Raw genomic sequence first — 21,750 nt, 5'->3', positions numbered from 1 at the left:
AATTACGTCCCAGCAGCATGACCTTCGTTGCCACTGTGGTGACGGCATTGACCTCGTGTATGTCTTACCATTCCAGACATCAAGGAGAAGGTACGAAGTCCGTCAGCAGCATTGAAACAGGCAGCACTATTGACACCACATCAAGTCCACAGTGACCGCTTAAGGCAAATCCACACGACGGACAAAATTGCTCTTTTGGACCGCGGCCCCCGCATCACGTGATAGGACGTCACCAGCTCGTGCGGACCGCCGTCGGCCCGCGCAAGACCGCGGCCCTCGTGGTCCAACAATTCGCTGAGGCTCTTCCCGCTTCAGTTTTGGAGACAGATTGCTTGCAAACCGCAGCAATTTTGGCGTAGCTAACGAATGTTGTCCGGCAACAGAGTGCCTATAACCAAATCCAATCTAGTTTTCGGCTCAGCAAAAACCAGTCGTTTCATGTCCGCCGTTCCACCTGCACGTGTGCGCAGCACATATATTTTTTAAACACCGTGTCGTCTTGGAATGACGAGGAGGTTTTTTTTTTATTTTGTAGCGCTCGTTGAGCAGTTCGCGGCTTTGTGGGACTCGAGCCGGAATGATTACAATGAAAACGCGAAAAAGCGTTAGTGTAGCTGGTTGGTCTGCTCTGCCGTATGCTATGGCGGTCCGTCGTGTGGATGCGCTCTGCGCCGGAGCGGACCGCGGCGGGCCGTGAGGTCGCATCACGTGACCGATCGGCCCGAAGAATTGGTCTGTCGTGTGGATCGGCCTTTACACGTTTGCATCGACGGGTCAGTCATGCACATCAGTTCAGCAGCAGCAGCATTTGTCGCAGCAATATCTACAGTGATAAAATTCACGACATAGCACTTGACATCAGCGAAGGCTGTCGAACTTACAGCTATGCGTGCAGCGTTACAATTCATCAATCAGGAAAACATACAGAAATGGTCCATCTTATGCGGTTAAAAGATTTGCTCTCAGCACTATGCCGTAGACGCCACGAATGACTTGTCGCGTACACACGAAAAATGTACCATCGGGCAGTTGAGAAAGGACACGACATCGCAGTTCATTGGTTGCCAGTTCATTGTGGTAACCTTGGAAACGAGCAAGCAGACGCAGCCGCTCGATCGTCACGTGACAGTGACGATTGTGTCGCTGTCCCGATGTCAAGAGCAGACGCAGCGGGAAAGCTCCGTGCACTTGCTCGCGACCTTACGTTTGCCCAATGGAATTGGGCAGACTTTAAGAACCAGCGCCTTTGAAGCTCTGCCTTCCGTATCGCTTACCATGACGGGAAATAGCTTACATTTGACGTCTATGGGTTGGAGTAACTTTTACTAATGTGTACTCGTACCTTACCGGAATCGCTACAAGCCCAAAATGTGAAGTTTGTGGGTGCAAAAAAAATTTAGCGCACCGTCTGTGTGATTGTCATTGTTTCAACGCACAAAGAAATTTTATCAGCACCATGCTCAACCAGATTGACAGCCGTCCTCTTATGGAAGCCAGAATTCTTGGAACCTGGTCCCAGCCGAACTGATTTAAATCGCCAGTGTGCGGTTGAAAAGAAACCGGACTGATCTAAAAGCTATATAGTCTGCAAACTGATGCTTTCTTTGTTCATCTTGTTCTCTCATTTGTCCTGCCCTTAATTCATCCCCCAGCGCACAGCAGCTGCCACATTAAGCGTCCAATTGGACGCTTAATGTGGATGAGCTCTCTGCGCTTCACCTCTTGTTTTCGCTCCTATAATAGCCATATTTTTACAACATTACGGAAGCACAGCAAAAAGTGAAAGTAATATTCAGCCACTCCAGCGTGTCTATGAGGTCAAATTATTGCAAAACGTTGTCACTCATAAACTATTACGTGTAAAAAAAGCACTAACCAGCTAAACAAATTTATTATATTTCTCTGGGAGAAAAACCACACATACGATAATGGCAAAACGCGCGTTCGCGTGGCGTAGTAATTTATTTCTTCTATCTTTGTCGCTTTGTTTTTGCGATGTTGGAAAATCTAGCGTGTTAGTTTTTGAAGAGTATTGACTCTGTTCTGCGGTTTCTGTTTTAAAGATAAGATAAAACGATGAGTAACGCAGTACTATATATGGCCGTCAGGCACCTCATCCTAAATAGACGATTTCTTTTCTTTTTTCATACTGGCCATCGCTCCATAGAAACGGTTTTCAAAACGTGGTGGTATACGCTGTCGGTTCATCAAGTGCAATGCAGTCGCCTTTGCACGTTGTAATTGTGCGACAGTCGTCAGAGAATAGACGGCTCAACGGTGAAGTTGCAGGGTAAGTATCACAACTTCTATTTGAGTGAAGGGCTTTAAAGGGTGACGTGGCACCACCTCAGCATTGGTGCAACGTCGTCCACTTGCTGCCAAATGTTCTAGACGGCCGGTCATTTCACGATGTCCTACACAGGCCTTGTTTCCGCACGTCAGACACCACAGATGTGTGATTACTCCTGCAAAACAGAATAAGTTGCTTTGGAACCTCTCGTACCGAGCTTTTCATCAGTCTTGAGAAGCCAGTGTACAATGCGGGTCAAGCGTAGAGGTTGTCTAAAAGAGAGAGTCTTAGAGAAAGAGAGCTGAACCGTCGAGAGTAAAAGCAGAAAGGACTACGCGCACTGTGTAACGCGGTGGGTGAGCGTAGAGCATGAAAACCACACTGTAGACAGCAGTTTCACGTTTTTCAGTGATGAAAGCGCACGTGTATGAATGGCTTAACGTCGCCCCAGTTATTATGGTCCGATGTCACGTACGTGTTCAATGTACCATGCGACCGGTACGCTCCGCCAACACATATTGCTTGCCAGCGGTGCTTCGCCTTGGTGCTTTGCCGGCGCGCGAGCGCTGATGATGACTCGATGGTAACAGCAGACAGAGGAGCACGTGGTTGGCAAGGGTGGGTGTGGAAGAGAGCATTATGAAAAGAGCGCAACAGCGGACGGAGGATGAAAGGAAAGATGGAAGGAACAAACACAAGCCCCGACGTCGAACTGAGCTCTCGTATAAAAGACTGACTGCGTGCCGCTAGCTATTATTCAATCTGCTTAAAGGCGACGAAGAGGAGTCGATACCATTATCAAGGATAGATGTTGCTAGAAAACTTCGAATGCTCAGCCGTAATATCACGTTCTCCTTGTGGAATGCAGGGAGTTTTCAAAACAACCGGCAACACAACCTAGACTCTTCTCTACGGCATTGCATCCCAGCTGGACTCTGCCGTCGCGAAGCTACCTGCGTTGTCGAATATGGCTATGGGTGGCGTTCACCAAATCTTTTGCTTTCCGAATCGGATGGGCCGACGATACCTCGTGTGATGACTGTGGTAACGAGGAGACTGAATCACCTTCTTTGTGACCTCGCTATAATTTGCAGAGACGATCGCTCGCAATCGCGATAGTGCGCCTTGACCCAAGACCTCTAACAGAGGAACTTATTTTAAAATACCGCAATCGCCAGCCATCGCAGTAGTAGGCGATGACGGCACTGTTGCAGTGTTTAAGGGCAACAGAATTGGACAAGTGGTTGTAGCCTGAACAGATGTTTAGTGCTGCAAGTGCTGTTGTGCTGTGCGGTGACAGTACGCGGTGACAGTGACCTACTGTGATTGTTTCTTTACCTCTACTTGTTATCACTTTACCTCCCCGGCCCTCTTTCCCCAGCGTAGTGTAGCGAACCGGATCTTCCCCTCCGGTTAACCTTCCTTCTTTTCCCCTTTACTCCCCTCTCTCTCTCTTTCTCTCTCTCTCTGACGCAATCGCGTCCAGTAAACGAGTTCTTGGACACGATGCTTTGCATGCGATTATCCTTCATGCCCCGTCGTGAGGCTTTCGTGCGTTGCCTGCACAATGGTTAAGCCTAGTGCCTCCCATTTGTCAATCTTTTGTTATGATCTAAGCCCACAGCGCCGTGTAGTTACGACCTCTTTGAATTCGAACAGAGCTTTTATTAAACAAGCATGAGGCCACCCTCTGTCCTCTTTCCCCTCGCTAAGGAAGGGGGCGAGGTAGGGTTGAAATTCAGGTCTGTCGCCGTTGTCTTCGAAACGCTGGCCGTGCTAGCGCTCTTTCCCGTGGAGAGTGTGTTGATATGACAATCCAGGTGACGAGCTTCGTCACAGGATATGACTGTAGTGATGAAAGAGACCTAGACAGTTGTACAGTGTCACGTGCATTAGACACATAGGCCCATTTAACTCTACCAGCTGCGACGACATCGCGTTGACCATTGACATCCTAAGCGAAGCTATTAGTGGTGCAATTGAACATGTGGAAGGGTCCGTCACAAACTTGAGTGGAAGCACACTACGTTGTCGAAGTGGAAGAAAAGACTGAATACAGTTGTTCTGCACATTTCGACGAGATAACCGCTTCAATTGCGGTAAGTGCATGCAACATCGCAGCACAAAGCAAGAAAAAGGCGAGTGTGATCCTCCGCCAATTTAGTTGTACTTGGAGCTACCATTTTGGTATTTCATCACCACACTTAATAGCGAATGGGTGCCATTCTAAAAATGTTGTTTGTGCTTTTTATGTATACGCTTTCATTTATCAGCATTCCTCTTTTTTTTTTGTAATTGAGCATCCTGCCCATAACTGTTATTAACATCACGTGAGTACCAGTTTCTGGGTGTCTGCAGAGGGCAAATCGTTAAGCATAGTGAAGTGAAACTATCAGCGATGATGCCATATACCCAAAAGACAGTCTTGCATTTTGACACTCACCCCTCACCAGAACAGGAATTGGCAGTATTCGACCACAACCTCCTTGATGATATCTACAATTAACTCACGGCTCTCAGTCCCCAGTAGCGGCGAAGCACCTGACAAAGGCGGTGGTCAAAACTTTAACACAGAAGAGGGTGCTAAGAATATGTGGGTCCGGACAGCCCACCAATAGAAACAGACCCTGTCAACCTTTAACAGCCGAATTCTGTCGAGTAAGGCTAATTTAGCAGGACTCTTTGAGGAAGTATCAGACGTTGTTTGGGATAATATCGGCCTTAGTGAGATTAGAACTGGTGAGGCTTTTTCATTTCTGAATTACGGCCATGTCCTGTACAATAGACGCCTCCCTGATAAGAAGCAATACGGGGCAAGATTGCTAATTTATAAGGACATAGCGGGCAACATTGAAAAATTCTACAGCATCGATGAGAGGGCAGCAGCAGTCGTAATACAACTTAATAAGAGGTATACATTAGATGTAGTACAAGCTTACGCTCCTACATCCAGTCACCATGATGAGGAAGTAGATCAGTTCTATGAAGATGTCGAATTAGCGATGAGGAAAGTGCAAACTCCGTATACAGTAGCAATGGGTGACTTCAATGCAAAAGTGGGGAAAAAGCATGCGGGTGAACAGGCAATTGGGAATTACGGCGTCGATTGTAGAAACGTTAGAGGTGAGATGCTGGTAGAATTCGCAGAAATGAGAACAATGAACAGCTTTTTCAGGAAGCGTAGCAACTGAAAGTGGACCTGGAAATGCCCTAATGGTGAAACAAGAAATGAAATTGACTTCATTCTTTCTGCCGATCTCAGCAGAGTGCAGGATGTGGAAGTGATAGCTAGGGTAAAGTACGTTGCCTTAGTGGTAACGCACTTTACACATAGGTTAGTGAGGGCTAGGATTCCCCTCAATTTGAACCGAGAAAGAGTAAAAGTGGTCAAGAAGAAACAGGTCAACTTAGAGGCAGTACGGGTAAAAGCAGACAAATTTAGGCTGGTACTTGCAAACAAATATGCAGCCTTATAACAGAGGGATGATAATGATGATGTCATAGAGGTAATGAATGAAACCGTAACGACGCTGGCTTCAGAGGCAGCAATTGAAGCTGGAGGCAGGGTACCAAGGCAACCAGTAGGCAAGCTCTCCCAAGTAACAAAGGACCTAATAAAGAAACGACAAAGAATGAAAGAGCCCAACTCAAGAGATAAGATAGAATTCGCGGAACTGTCAAAACTGATCAGCCATGCGAAAATAAGTGATATTCGAAATTATAACGTGAGAAAGGCTGAAGAAGCCGTAACAAATGGACGCAGCCTGAAATCAGTGAGAAACACACTTGGCATAGGACAAAGCGAGATGTGTGCACTGAAAGATAAGCAGGGTAATATCTTGAGGTATCTCGAAGCTATAGTAAAAGCAGCGGAAGAATGCTATACTGATTTGTACTGTACCCAGAGGACTCACGAGAACTCCATTCGAAACAATAATGAACAGGCTACAGAAACTCCTTCTGTTACTAGGTACGAGGTCAGAAGGGCCTTGCAAGACATGAAACGGGGAAAAGTGGCAGAAGAAGATGGAATAACGGTCGATTTAATCAAAGATGGAGGAGGCAAAATGCTTGAAAAATTGGCCACCCTCTATACGCAGTGTCTATCAACTGCAAGGGTCCCAGAAAACTGGAAGAATGCAAACATTATGCTAATCTACAAAAAGGGAGACGTTAAAGAATTGAAAAATTATAGGCCTATGAGCTTACTCTCAGTAATATATAAAATATTAACCAAGGTAATCTCCAATATAATAATGGCAACACCGGACTTTAGTCAACAAATGAAACATGAAGGGTTCAGGAAGGGATACTCTATACAATGAATCACAGCCATGTCATCAATCAGGTAATCGAGAAATCGACAGAGTACAATCAGCCTTTCTATACTTTCATAGATTACCAATAGGCATTCGATTCAGTAGAGACACCAGCAATCATAGAGCCATTGCGTAATCAAGACGTACAGACCGCTTACGTATACATACCTCGGAATACATCTACAGAGATTGCACAGCCACCTTAATTCTACACAAGAAAAATAGGAAGATACCTACAAAGAAAGGGGTCAGACAAGGAGACACAATCTTTCCAATGCTATTCACTGCGTGCTTGGAAGAAGTATTCAAGCTATTAAACTGGGAAGGTTTAGGAGTAAGGATCCACGGCGCATACCTCAGCAACCTTCGGTTTAGCGATGTCGTTGTTCTATTCAGCAACACTGCAGACAAGCTACAACACATGATTTAGGACCTTAACATGGATAGTGTAAGAGTGGGGTTTACGGTAAATATGCAGAAGATAATGATGAATAACTGGGCAAGAGAACAAGAGTTCAGGATCGCCAGTCAGCGTTTAGAATCTGTGAAGGAGTACGGTTACCAAGGTCAATTAATCAAGGGGACTCTGATCATGAAATGAAATCAACAGAATAAAAATGGGTTGGATCGCATACGGCAGACATTCTTAGCTATATGACTGGAAGCTTACCTTTATCGTTGAAGAGGAAGGTATACAATCAGTGCATTTTGCCGGTGCTGACATATGGGGCAGAAACCTGGAGACTGACAAAGAAGCTTGAGAACAAGTTAAAGACCGCGCAAAGAGCGATGGATTGAAGAATGCTAGGAATAACTTTAAGAGACAGAAAGAGGACGGTTTGGATCAGAGAGCAAACGCATATAGACAATATTCTAATTCACATTAGGAGAAAAAAATGACGCTGGGCAGATTATGTAATGCGTAGATTAGATAACCATTAGACCATTATGTTGACAGAATGGATACCAAGAGAAGGCAAGCGCAGTAGAGAACGGCAGAAGACTAGGTGGTGCAACGAAATTAGGAAATTTGCGGGTGCTAGTTGGAATCGGTTGGCGCAGGACAGGAGTAATTGGAGGTCGCAGGGAGAAGCCTTCGTCCTGCAGTGGACGTAAAATAGGATGATGATGATGATGATGATGATGATGATGATGCCCCAAATCTGAACAAGCGCATATTTTCTCTCCAGAGTCCGTCCTTTCTGTACCAATTTATATCTTTAGTGTCCCCTTGCTACTATGCCCTTGTGGCGCTGCAGGTATTCACATAAAGAAATCTGCCTTCCGTTTACACTTGGATGTTATGATATAGGTGTGCAGCATGCTGCCGTGGTAACGGGTGTATATCAAACTGATAATGATAATTCAAGGTGTGTCAATGGCGTCCTATTCATCACTGCATTCTCAAGGGTGTAAAAAACTTCTGTGGCTCGACGGCACGACAAACATTTAAGCACTGCAGGCTACATGTTCACGTTGTTTAAGCCGTCAAATGGTAAGGCCTCTTCCGCTATATATGGGGTACTGGAATAACGCACAGGCAAACGTTTGGTGTTAGAGAGAAAAAAGCAGTAGCCCGAACCAATGTTGGTATTACTTTGTAGATTGCGGGTGTCAAAGGTGAAGTTATACGCAAATAGAATCACAAGACGCACACCAAAATAATATACAGTACAAAACATAATACTAGAATAATGCATGAATGCAAGCCCAATGAAATTGTCGGTTTACCACGTGGATGACACGCTAGTTTTCGCTGTCTAACGAGTGGACAGCGGCCCCGCAAAAGCCTGCCCGCATCGCAGGTCTTCAACATCGACCCTGCAACGGGGAAGAGTGCGCACTTTCGCTTGCGACAGCGTGGCTCCCACTCTCAGCGGGGCTTCTTATAAAGACGCCTTGCTTGGCGCGTGCGTTGTTTGAGCTGCTATTTTTCAAGCTGCAGCTTAATAGCTTGCAAGGCAGTGAAAGCTCTATAAAAACTCTCTGTTTGCTCACATTCCTTTTTTTGGTGTAATCGCTCGCTAAGCAACTTTCGTATGCCTCTTCTCTATCTCTTGAAAAAAAAAATGCCACGTCAGAACTTCGCTACGATCATCGACTTCACTTTAATCCGCCCAGCAGACGTGTGCGCAATCGTTGTCGAGGACGGAATCTCCGACCATCTGGAGAATCTCTCCCACTTCTGTATATTAAGCTCAGCCCTGCATGTGCCACGCCCAACCCCCTATGTTTTAACAGCGTGTGTGGAAGAGCCAGCAAAGTCGTGACCTGGTTTCCGAGCGATTCCAGCTGCGATGAAGGCGCAAGCTGTGCGTCCATAAACTTCCTACTACATTTACGTACAGAAGGCAAATGCAGTAGTTTTATTTTATACGTTTGTTTTGTACGTAGCAGTATTGCTTTTTTTCCTACAAGTGTTAAATCCTTTCATTCCCGTACATTTTGGGGCTACGAAATAAGACGTGCAACGGCATCCCGTCCCGATTTTTATCTCAAATTTAAGTTGCATTCTGGGGTTCTGCGTACCGAAATCAGGATGATGGTCACGAGGCACGCCGTAGTGTTGGACTGCGGGATAATTTCGACCACCTGGGGCTTTTTAACGTGCGCCGAATGCATGACACACAGACGCGGTTTCGCATTTCGTCCCCAGTTAAATATGGTCGCCGCCGCCGCCGCCGCGATATAATCCCGTGACGTCGTGCTTAGCAGCGCGATGCCACAGCCACTAAGCAGCCACGGCGGTCACAGATCTGTATCTAATCATCAGTTTATGCTCAATGCTGGAACAAGCGGCATCAATTTTGTACACTCTGCGAAAAATTGCACACTTATGGTTGTTTTCCCTTGTCTGTAACGCACACCCTTACACCCATCGACACGGCTGTTTAGTTGAACCAGTAGACCCATTTGAAGGGGTGACTTATTGAAATTGCATCCTTCCACCAATGTCTGTTCTGCCGAAATGAACTCCACGCTTGTTTCTTGCTGTATAAGAAAACGGAGTCTAGGCTATTCAAGATGTGCTAAATAGGTTCAGCTTTGTTACACATGATGTGGTTAATGGACCAAGGAACAAAGAAGCCCTTGTTTGAAGCCAGGGCTCAAAGGGATAGTGCCAGAATGCAATTAAAAGGAAAGGTTCTCGCTGAAGATCTAACGCCTTCTTTTCCAAACGTTTCAGCAATAGCATTCAAGTCCAAAATTATACATTGTGCGATATAGAGGAAGTGAAAAGAAAACATCGAAAAGGCCACGATACAGTTTCTTTCGCGATCCAGAAGACAGAAAATTGATCTGTAATAGTGCTTTTAGTAAAAAAAAAAAAAAAAACACGGCAATAACAACTTCCTTCAAAAAAGTACGAATTGGGGTACGTGTTCTTATTTCTTGATGAGACTACCAACTCAGGTGAGGACGAACTTAATTTCACTTGACTAAGACTAAGCATAAATACATTAGTTTGAACCCGTGAGGAAACGAGCCTGCTAACATACGGTCTCAAAAACAAATGCGTTAGCCTGAAGTGCCCCATTGTTTACCGAATAAAACAAGTTACACCGGTTAGCTACTTCCCAAATAGATCCCCATATATATACCGCAATCGCTCTATGAGATTTTGGCACCTAAATTATTGACAAACATAACATTTGTCAATAACACACTTTTGTAACTAAATGTAAATTGCAAACACTAGCTTTCGAAAACAGAAAATTATGCCAGTCCCACTTTTCTGTCTCCTAGAGAGAGAGAGAGAGAGAGAGAGAGAGAGAAAGGCAAAGGAAAGACAGGGAGGTTAACCAGAGATTATCTCCGGTTGGCTACCCTGTACTGGGGGAGGGGCAAGGGGATGCGATAGGTGAGAGAGAGAAGGATAAAAAAAAAGAAAAAAAAACTACACACACACGCACGTACACACAAACTGTTTCTGTGGGCACTGTCACGTAGCCCGCAAAGGCATTCCTAGTGTTATGCAGTGCACCGTACAATCCTGCGTCACAAAATGAAGTCACAATCTGTCAAAAAGTTCAGTGTCCTTTAAATACCGCAGCAGCGCCTTCATAGCCGATCGCGCTGATGTTCGCGTAGGCCAGTGTCCAAGGATCTTGTTTTCTGTCAGTGGGCGCTTGTCCAGTTTGTCCAGGGTGGCTGAGAGGACTGCTCTTTGCGGGTTGAAACGAGAGCACTCACAAAGAAGGTGCGCGATTGTTTCATTGCACCCGCAGAAGTCACAAAGTGGGTTGTTGGACATTCCGATAAGAAAGGAGTACGCATTTGAAAATGCTACTCCAAGCCATAGACGAACTAGAAGGGTACAGTCGCGTCGTGGAAGCTCGGGCGGAATACGGAGTTGTAAATTAGGGTCCAGGGTATGAAGTCGTGCACTTGTGAAATCGGATGAATTCCACTGAGCTAATGTCAGGTCGTTTGCCAGTACGGCAAGTTTTTTCGCTGCGTCGGCTCTCGAAAGAGGAATGGCAACGCAGCTGACGCCGTCATGGGCAGATCGGGCAGCTGCGTCTGCTCGATCATTGCCGTGTATGCCACAGTGACTAGGCAACCACTGATATATAATATCGTGTCCTTCGTTAACTATGCGATGGTGTACTTCTCTGATCTCTGCGACGAGCTGTTCATGTGATCCATGGCGCAGTGCTGAGAGTACACTCTGTAGGGCTGCCTTGGAATCGCAGAAGACTGACCATGCATGGGGTGGTTCCTCCTGAATGAAATGAAGAGCCGCACGCAAGGCTACCAGTTCAGCAGCTGTCGTTGACGGTACATGCGACATTTTTAGCTGTATTTCGACGGATCTTGTTGGTATCACCACAGCAGCAGCTGAACTTGCAGATGTGACTGAGCCATCGATGTATACGTGTACGCGGCCACTGTGCACCTCATGTAAAAGTTCTAATGTGGCCTGCTTCAGGGCAAACGATGGCATGTTAGCCTTTTTAGTGATTCCTGGGATGGTGAGGCGTACTTCAGGTCTGTGCAGGCACCATAAAGGTGAGGATGGTCTTGCTGCAGGCATGTAGTTCAATGGCAATGAGGTGCGATTGGCAACAATCATACGACTGATAGTTGCGTGTGGCCTTTCTGCGGGTAGAGCGGCAAGGTGGTGAGATGGTAGTCGGGCAACGTGGCGAATATGTGCTCTGAGAGCGTCGGTTACCAAGTACGTTGATATTGGGTGATCTCGAGCTATGACAATCGTTGCCGCTGTAGACGCACACCTCGGAAGACAGAGACACGTCCTTAGGGCTTGAGCTTGTAGTCCCTGGAGTACACGCAGGTTTGTTTTGCAGGTGTTACCAAGCACAGGGAGGCTGTATCTTGCGAAACCGAGGAACAATGCGTTATAAAGCTGCAGCATTGATCGCACCGATGTGCCCCATGACTTCCCGCCGAGAAATTTGAGGAGATGTATTATTGTCAGCAACCTCTTCTTTAGGTACGAAACGTGCGGGCTCCATGATAAGTCGCGGTCGATAATTACCCCTAAAAAGCGGTGTTTACGTGCATTTGCAACTGCTTGTCCGTTAACACTTACAGAATAACGCTGCATTGCCTTCCGAGTGAAAGTAACAAGGCAGCATTTCTCTGAAGACAGCTCTAAAATCTGTTTTCGCAAGTACAGTGATGTTAAGGTAGCTGCCTTTTGTAGCCGTGCTCGTACCTCCTATTAACTCTGTGGTTCTTCGGTACAATCGTCTGCACTGTCACGACAATATTGAAATGGCTCCCCAAGATATTTTCTAGGTGTAACGCTCCAGTTCATGCTACAAAAATACTTAGGTGTCTGTGGCCATACGCTGTGACATAAGCCTAGGCACTTATATTGCTGCATGAACAACGCATTTTTGCAGATATTTACAAATAAGGGGAGTGATACAGGCGCAACAGCCGCCAAAATGGCGAAGAGCAGCCGCTACGCTTCTTTCTTCATCGGTGCTGGCCTATTGCATTGCTGCAGTATTCTTCTTCAGCCTCGCGGCTTTACCCGCCGGGTTAATACACCCACGTCTTCCGGGCTGGTCAGAGTGCAGCATCAGTGGGCGGGTCATACGGCTTTAGCCGAGCAGCGTGAACTACATCAGTCTGAGCACAACTGGCGATGCCCATGGGCTTCTCGAAAATTCTATAATGTCTTTTTCTGCCATCTTGTCGACTTCCTTCTGTATAATTGCCAGTTCAGCAGCAGAAACGCGATACGGATGACGACGAATAGGATTTGTGTCGCCGGTGTCAATTCGATGCATGACAACCGTTCTGTGGCCAAGCAGGCGGTTGTCGAAGTCAAAAACATCCCGATACGACGCTAACAAATGGCAAAGTTCATCAGCGCGTGCAGAGAAAGGTCCGCGGCTACTAATTTGTCGAATTCACTGGTGGGCTAGCTGATGGATTTTGCTGCGCTAGTAGGACGTGAATGGGCTTCAGATGTTAACGTGAAGATCTGGCAGTCGTTTAGGGATGACACGTTGCAAGCGCAATTCCGCAAGGTAGAACATGGGCGGATAGGCCGAAGTTGACCACATGCGAATAAGCTTCGTTGTTGATAATTTCGACAACCGTGTGTGGTAGGGTCTCATTGTGTGCCAAGACAACGTCAATAATAGGCGATGCAATGTAATCCCCGTCATCGACAGAAGGAGAGGGTGTCGAATAAACAAAGTGGTGGGCAGAGACGATAACCGCACGAACTCTACAGAACACAGTCGCGTAAGGGTAGCAGCAGGAGTCGGGACAGAAAGGAGTTCAAGTTCAAGGACACCTGTGCAACAGTCGACGAAAGCTGAATTTATGGACAAAATGGCAATGCACAAGATCACTTCTTATGGGCACTGCTCAAACACAAGAAAGACTGCACTTGTCCGATGGCCAGAGACAATGACGCGGGCAGTGCACGTTCCTACAACGACGGGCGTGCTTCATCGGAGGCTCGTAGTGTACATCGCACGGCAGGTGACAGAACTTTCTTTAGTTTATCACGAAGACTAGCGCTCATCACTGAGGCTTGTGCACCGGCGTCGGTAATGGCCGTAACGGTTACGCCACGGACTTGAACTTCGAGCAAATTAGAGCGGGTAGGGACAGTTCGACGAGCTTTTCGAGGCCGCGTCAGGAATGCGAGGCACCTCCGGACGCTGCACTCGTCAGTTTTCCTATGCGTAGCGTTCAGAGTTGGCAGGCGAAGGGAATCAGCGGTGTTGCGGCGAGCGAGACCGCTGGTCGCGTTGTAATAGTGACCTGCGATACACATTGGCGCAAGTTTGACATCGGGTGCATCATTCGGTAGAGAGCGCGACGTTGTTGCGCGGGAGTTGCCTTCAGGACGAGTATTCCTGGTGCTTCAGCCAGTTGGCGACGTCGCTCGGTTCCAGCAGTGACACTCAATATGCCCAACACGAGAGCACGCGAAACATAATGGGCGATCATCCGGGATACTCCCCCTGGCGGGGTTGCTGTATCGCGAGTAAAAGGGCCGGTTTCTCAGTGTGACTGGTGGAATGTGGTCACTGTTTTTAGCGCACACGGTGCAGGTAGGGGAGAGTCCCAAATTAGCGATCTTCTGGCGAACCACGGCTTGAATCAAGGAAACCATAGGCCCGTTTGCAGTCGAGACATGGTGAACAAAAGGAACTGGTGGCATTCCTTCTATAAAGCCGCTGACTGTAAAGTCGGTATTGGTTCTTCGCATGAGGTCGATGTGGCAGTATCTGGGAGCCTGGGGAATTGCTACGCAATACGCCGGGATTTTGCCTGTTCGAATCGCTTACACTGTTTGACAATAGCATAACCAATAGCACAGTTCCTTAATACCAAGAGGTTCAATGCGTCTTCGGCGACAATACCTTTGAGAATGTGCCTCATCTTGTCTGCTTCAGACATTTTACTGTCATGTTTGCGGTAAAGCTCTAGAATATCCTGAATATACGAAATGTGTGATTCAGTCGCTGACTGCGCGTGAGAGCCAAGTTATTTTTATCGGCTAGCTGACAACCCAAGAGCTTGCCGAACAAGTCGTTCAGTTTTAATCTGCATATGTCCCAGCTGGGCAGAATGTTCTCGTGTGACTGGTACCAGACACGCGATCCCTTTCAGATAAAATATCACTTTCGCCAGCATAAGCGAACCGTCCCACATGTTCGGTTTGCTGACACGTTCATACCATGAGATCAATCTTCGACGACTACGTCATTTGTGCCAAAGAAGTTGCATGGATCTTTAGAAAGCGACAACACGACAGAAGAAGGGAACTGCTCCTGAGTGGTAGGTTCCGGCGCAATTTGTGCTTCATTAGCTATCGCAGAGGAAACTACGCGGCGACCCCTTCACAGCGCGATGTTCGAGTGATGGGGATGAACAGGCACCGTATCCAGCGCTTCCACGAAAACGTGTCGCACGAAGAACGCTTGTCTACAGATTTATTTATTTTTATTTTATTTATACATACTGCAGCGCAATTTGCGCTATAGCAGGAGTGGGTTAAGAAAATGTACAAAAAAAAAAGCATTGGAGTATACAGCGGTATACACAAGTGAACACTTTTAAAGAGCACAGATAAAAAAGAAAATACACAAAAATACAAGTAAACACTTTTGCAAAAGAGCACTGGTGAAAGAATACACAAGTTATACAAATACAAATGCTGCCAGGCATACCCATGCCTGATTATGCCCATACCTATACCCATGATTATGCATCTGGGATGGCGGTTGCAAAAATTTGGGATGAGCATGAGCGAATGGATCCAGGTAATGAATTCCAGTCTTCGATTGAGCGGGGAAAGAAGCTGAATTTGAACATGTTAGTACGTGCGTAGTAGGGTATCAAGTTTAGGTCATGATGTCTTCTCGTGGATGATCCCGGCGTGAAGTTAATGTAATTATCATTTGAGAGCCTAACTAAAGAATTGACTATGGAGTGCAAGAATTTTAATGAGTCGACACGGCGACGAGAAGAGAGCGTGTTTAGGTTCAAGGAAGAAAGTGCAGAAGAGGGCGAAAAGTCTCGATCGTAACGATGACATATAAATCGCACAGCTTTTTTCTGTATAGCCTCTAGTTTATTAATCTCCAACTGCTTATGCGGGCTCCAAACTACAGATGCATAATCAAGAACAGGGCGGATTAGAGATTTATACATTAGTAACCTTGTGTCTTTAGGAGATCGGGTTAGCGTTCGCCTCAAGTAACCTAACTTTTTTAGTGCTTTACTGCATATGTAGTCAATGTGTTTGGACCATGACATGTTATGCGTAAAAATTACACCAAGATACTTATACTCAGAAACCTTATCTACTGTACGGCCATTGGACGAGTAACTGAAAAGGGAGGGGGAAGATTTGTTGCAGAAAGACATCAGAACGGTTTTATTGAAATTAATGTTCATTTGCCAAGTGTTACACCAATCGCAAAACCTAGAAAACGACTCTTGAAGGCCATAATGATCATTAGAAGATTTAATCACTTCATATAAAACGCAGTCATCAGCATAGAGACGGATGTTAGAAGAGTAGTGAAGTGGCAAATCGTTTATGTATAATAAAAAAAGAAGTGGCCCAAGGACGGAGCCTTGGGGCACGCCTGATGTCGCATCAACAGTAGCGGAGTCAGTCGAACTGTAAGAGACGAACTGGGAGCGAAATGAGAGAAAGCTTAAAATCCAGTTAACCAAATGAGGATTATTCAGTACAGCATTAAGTTTAGCAATAAGTTTAGAATGTAAAACGGTGTCAAATGCCTTCGAGAAATCTATAAAAATTGCATCGACCTGGTTGCCTACGTCAAGGTTAAGTGAAATGTCATGCGTGAACTCAACTAGCTGCGTTAACGTGCTAAAGCCGCGCCTAAACCCATCTTGCATGTTAGACAATAAATTATTTGATTCCAGAAAGAGCGTGATGTGCTTATGAATGATGTGTTCCAACATTTTGCATGACTGTGACGTCAGTGAAATTGGTCTGTAATTCGACAAACACTGCTTATCTCCAGATTTATAAAGAGGGAGCACTTTGGCTAACTTCCATGAAGAAGGTACAGTAGAGGATGATAAGGACTTTCTGAATATGACTGACAGATATTTTGATGACCACAACGAATAACGAACAAGGAACGCATTGTGTATCCCGTCCGGACCGGTGCATTTCTTAACATCCAGGTTTAATATAAGGTTGAGGACGCCTTCGCAGTTTATCTCAACGTCAGTGATTGCTTCAGAAGAAACTATAGTGGTAAGTGTCGGGATAAAGTTGTTATCGCAAACAAACACGGATTGGAAATACTTGTTGAAAGCATCGGATATCACCACCGGGTCGTTGGTGACGTCATTATCTATTCTGAAAGAAGTGGATGAAGCACCGCGAGGTAAAATAGAAGACCAAAATTTTCGTGGGTTAGTCCTTAACAAATTGTGCAGGCGAACGCGAAAAAAGAAATCCTTGGCATTTTGCAACATAAGATTGAGTTCTTTCTTTGCCTTAAGAAACCTATCCAATGCCATGGGATCAGTGCCTCTTCTGGAACGCCTTAACCTTCGAACGCGACGGGACAAATGCAAGATATCGCGAGTCATCCAAGGAATGTCAGAATTTTTTTTCTTAGTCTTAATGGGCACAAAACGTTCTATACATGATTTGACAAGACGCTCAAAGTAATTAGCAAGGCAGTTGACGTCCTGGTTGTCTGCAAGTGCACTAAACGTATCGAAATGATGAGATAAGGCATGAGTAATGGAGTTGTCGTCCGCACGAGTGAAATCAGGGAAACTAGTAAACGTGTAGGGGGATTTAGAAATTGGACAGGAGAGTGACACTAAAACGCCTCTATGGTCTGAAATACCATCGATTACGTCGCAAGAAAAGTCACGTTCGGCTAGGTTAGCGCTTAAAAAAACTAAGTCAAGGACGGAATTTAATCTGGTTGCGCTAGAAACAACCTGGGTGAGACCAAAGGACAAGGAAATGTTGATTAGTTCTTTACAAATAGCTGTGTCGCGACCGACTGCAGACAATGACGGCCAGTGGATGCCAGGGGCGTTGAAGTCACCCATACAGATAAAATTCGACGAAGCAATGTTGATCTCACTCATGAAGTTTGAAACAGCATGAAGAACATCAAGAGTAGAGCCGGGGGGACGATATATGACACTAATCACAATACGCCGATTGTGAAGGTAAATTTTACACCACACGGATTCTGTTTCTGGAGGAGAAGGCAAGACTGAGAATCGTATATCCGACCGGATAAGCAGTGCCACTCCACCACCAGTACCGCTAACTCTGTCTAAGCGCACGGCAACAAAACCGGGTGGAGTGAACTCAGATTCATAAATACCATTGTGCAGCCAAGTCTCAGTGATGCCGATAACATGGGGGGAATGAATAGATATAAGGGACAATAAATCAGGAAATTTTTTAACAATACTACGAGCGTTTATATTCAAGACAACAAGGTTCTCAAAATGACCAGGACGAATTCAGGAAGTGGATGGAAGGGAAGTCAAATGGCCAGACTCAGAAGAAACACGTTGAGCGGGTGCCATTACTAATGAGTTTGAACTGTCATCCCAGTTATAACGAACCTTGTTAATGAAAGCATGATCGTATCTCAACTTCACAACAGAACCGCTGTCCCGAAAAGAGGCTGATGCATCCCAGATTTTTTTCCGAATTAACCGAACCCTAGAAGAGAAGTCTTCTTTAATCACGAAATTTGAGCCCTTGAGTTTTGAAGCGTTCCTAAGAACCTCGGTTCTGTCGCTGAAGTTAGAAAGTTTAAGAATGACGGGACGAATGTAACCAGTGCGTGCTCTACCGAGCCTGTGGCAGCGCTCAATACGAGGGCAGCTAGTATTCAGGTGCTGAGTAAACACAGATGAAACTGCACTCATCAGGGTGGTAGCGTTTTCATCCATTACTTCAGAAATACCGTGTATTATCAGATTGTTTCTACGAGAATGGTTTTCAAGGCTATCATTTTTTAAGACCAAGTCCGTTACCTTAGTAGTCAAGGCATTTATTTCAGCGCGTAAATCACGCAGTAAACTAGAGTCTTTGGACATAGGAGTGGATTCTAGTGCATGAACACGTGACTGTACGATATGTACAAATAGTGCGAATAGCGTAGACATCACAGCAGCCAATATGGTGACGAGCGGCTTTTTGATCGCTGGCGACCTACTGTCGCAGTCTTCTTCTTCAGCCTCGCGATAATATAGTACAGCTGACAGCACTTCCAGTTGCGGCCCAAGAGAAGCAACCGCTTTCATAATATTATTAACACTCCTTGTATCTACGAAAAAAATCACCACGTCATCCACATAAACCAGAACTCTAGTATCAATGTCGAAATAGCTAAACGCACGAATCGTTGGGGTTTTCATTGCTTTCAAACAAACCGGCTCTTAATACAAGACTAACAAAACAGGTGACAAACAACATCGTTCTTTTACGGATGGCTCCACTTTTAAGCTGGCGCTTAACTCCCTAATACTTATTAACTTTGCGGCGCAATCTTTGTACACCATTCTTACTCCGTCTTAAAGCTTATCACTGCACTGGCGTCAACAAGTTCCAAAAAACCACAATATTACGTCTTGGACGACCCGATCAAAAGCTTCTTCAAGGTGAATTTTAATCCTTGTCCGTTTGTCACAACATTGCCACATGGTATTTGCAATGTGTATATTCGAAAAGATTGACCTACCTTCGATACCGCAGGTCTCATGGGGGCCAAGAAGTTCGCTCATCGCACTTTTCAATCGTCGCACCGGTACATCAGTGTAAACTTTATAGTCTATATTTGTCAAGCTTATTGGCCTATGGGCTTCAATCGGAAAAAACCGCGCTGGGTATTTCGCGTTAAGAATTGAAGTAACTTCCGATGTCGGAAAAGAAGGCGCTTGCTTGTATTCGTACGTCTTACTTATCACGCCGTGTAATGCTGCAAGTATTCCACTCCCAAAGCTTTTGTAGAGAGCCTCTGCCAGAGAATTACGCTCCGGTGACTTGCCGGGACTAAGTTAGCTCACTGCATCCTAAAGAATTACGCAGTTTCGCGTACCCAAACCACGACCTGATTTGAGGCACGTCGTAGCCCCATGGGAGACTCCAAGATTACTTTTGACCACGTGGGGTTCTTTAACGTGCACCTCAATCTAAGTACAAAGGTGCTGTCACATTCCTCACCTATCCAAATGTGGCCGCCGTGGCCGGGATTTCATCCCCCGACCTCTTGCTTAGCACCGCAACACCATAGGCACTATGCAACGATGGTGTGTGTTTATCGCATCCTAAATTTCCGAAAGCCTTATTGGTCGGTAGAGCGCTTCACAGACCTCGTCTGATACTGTTGATATTGAGTTTTGTTATTATTGGTGTTATTGTTGAGTTTTGAATTGTTCAGTATCACGAGATCTTTCTCCGTGAAACGCTGTTTATAAAACAAAAATACGTGCTCCATCATTCAAAAATCGTTAGCGTCTTACGCTCGACACATCATTTCTGTTAGTTCTTTGGAAACCGCATGTTTTTTCTCATCACACATTGCCCACTTAATTGGCTTCTGCCTGTCTGTCTGCAGCGGCGGCAGCTGTGAATCGCGCCCCCGTGTCGCCCACGCGCTGCCTCTCGCAACCTCCCGGTTAGCGAGGCAGTCGCGCTACACTTCGCTCCATTTGCAATGTGCCGCACGAGACAGATTATCTGCGTCACTTACGCTACTCGTAGCGTTCTCTTCCTACTATAAACCGTGCACCTATATAATCATAATACAATATATTGACACGCGAAAGAAAACACCTATAGAGCTGCGCTCAAATTTCGCATTAGGGGGTATCGTAATGGTTCAAATTTTTGGTTTGGTTATTTTAGTTGACAAATGTACCTTTGAATTTCTGCATTCATTACTATAACTCCCTAAATGGGAACTATCATAGCTGTTCCGACTTAACATACGAATTCACATTTTCACCCTTTGACTCCTCCCTCCACACACACACTAGCGCGCGCGTACATGGTGGTGTGTATTTAACGCATGCCGCCATGAACTTCTCCTGCCGAACCACGTCGTTGTACGAATGCATGTTTGCCACTGTTGCGGACATGGTAATGCACGTAATGATCAGAGTAGGGATTTCTGGAACATGCCACGGTTTCTCAAAACGAGCAGATGTGAGTGCCAGCTACGTAGATGCTTCCACCAAGCAACTCGCATTGGGTATGAAGCGACTTTGTTTTACCGAAGTGCACAGAATTTATGTCGGCTGTTCCGGAAAATGATAGGCTATCTATATTGTTTCCAATAATTAAACATAGGTGCTTGCAGTCTTAAGGCATTCACTGCATGTAATATTTTAGCCTTGTCTGTGAACACGAGTGGTACCCATGGTAACCAAAACACATATGCTATAAATTATCTTTGATTTCTTAAAAATCGCAAGAAGAGTGAAAGTACTAAGATCAAGTCATGTCATCCAGTGTCATGCGGCACTCGCCACTGTGGTTCATGACATGTATGCGTCCGATTCGCCAACTTTTAAAGTAAAAGGTTGACCTCATCGCAACAAAATAGTTCCATTTTGCATTCCAGGTTCTAAGTTGGGAGGTGCCAGAGATTTGTCGTAAATCTATCCCACTATTGCATCTTAGCAGGCAGTAGTTCGTACCTTGTGTGTACTGCTTCGTATTCTGTACCGAGTTCTACTATATCATGATGTCAAGTGATTCAAGAGGTAGAGATAGGCCTGACCATCAGTCTGCATATGTTGATCCTGTGCAAGAACCAAAAGGAGTTTGTTTGTTTTTTTGTTTTATCCCTGTCAGATTTCTTAGCTCTTTCCCTGTGAGCACTATATGCGCTTGACATTTGCAGACACATTCCGATGGATTTGAGAACGACCTAGGATAAACATTTATGTCCCAGTGGAGCCCTTGTTCACCAGCAAATTTTATGAATATTTTAAAGGAGCTAACACACTGTTTGAGCAAACAGCGCTTGAGATGTCCTTCACAATTTATTTCAATGGTACATGATAAAGCGGCATGTTTATGTTTTGGTGGGCGCAGCAATGTAAACATTTTGATGTCAATCGACAGAAAAAGAACGTATCGTACTGCTAGATGCACTGTCT

At 45.5% G+C, this 21,750-nt stretch overlaps 1 protein-coding gene and 1 pseudogene across 2 annotated transcripts in view; one reads left to right on the top strand and one right to left on the bottom strand.

Annotated features, from left to right (window-relative positions):
• The window catches only part of LOC126538488 (FMRFamide receptor-like), a 1,022,731-nt gene that overhangs the window by 633,663 nt on the left and 367,318 nt on the right, over positions 1-21,750 (top strand). The window lies entirely within an intron of this gene.
• LOC126538376 (uncharacterized) overlaps positions 1-21,750 on the bottom strand; it is a 174,423-nt pseudogene that overhangs the window by 100,354 nt on the left and 52,319 nt on the right.

The sequence above is a fragment of the Dermacentor andersoni genome, chromosome 4 (assembly GCF_023375885.2).
Source record: "Dermacentor andersoni chromosome 4, qqDerAnde1_hic_scaffold, whole genome shotgun sequence".
Classification (NCBI taxonomy): Eukaryota; Metazoa; Arthropoda; class Arachnida; order Ixodida; family Ixodidae; genus Dermacentor; species Dermacentor andersoni.
This window is presented reverse-complemented; position numbering and strand designations above follow the sequence as displayed.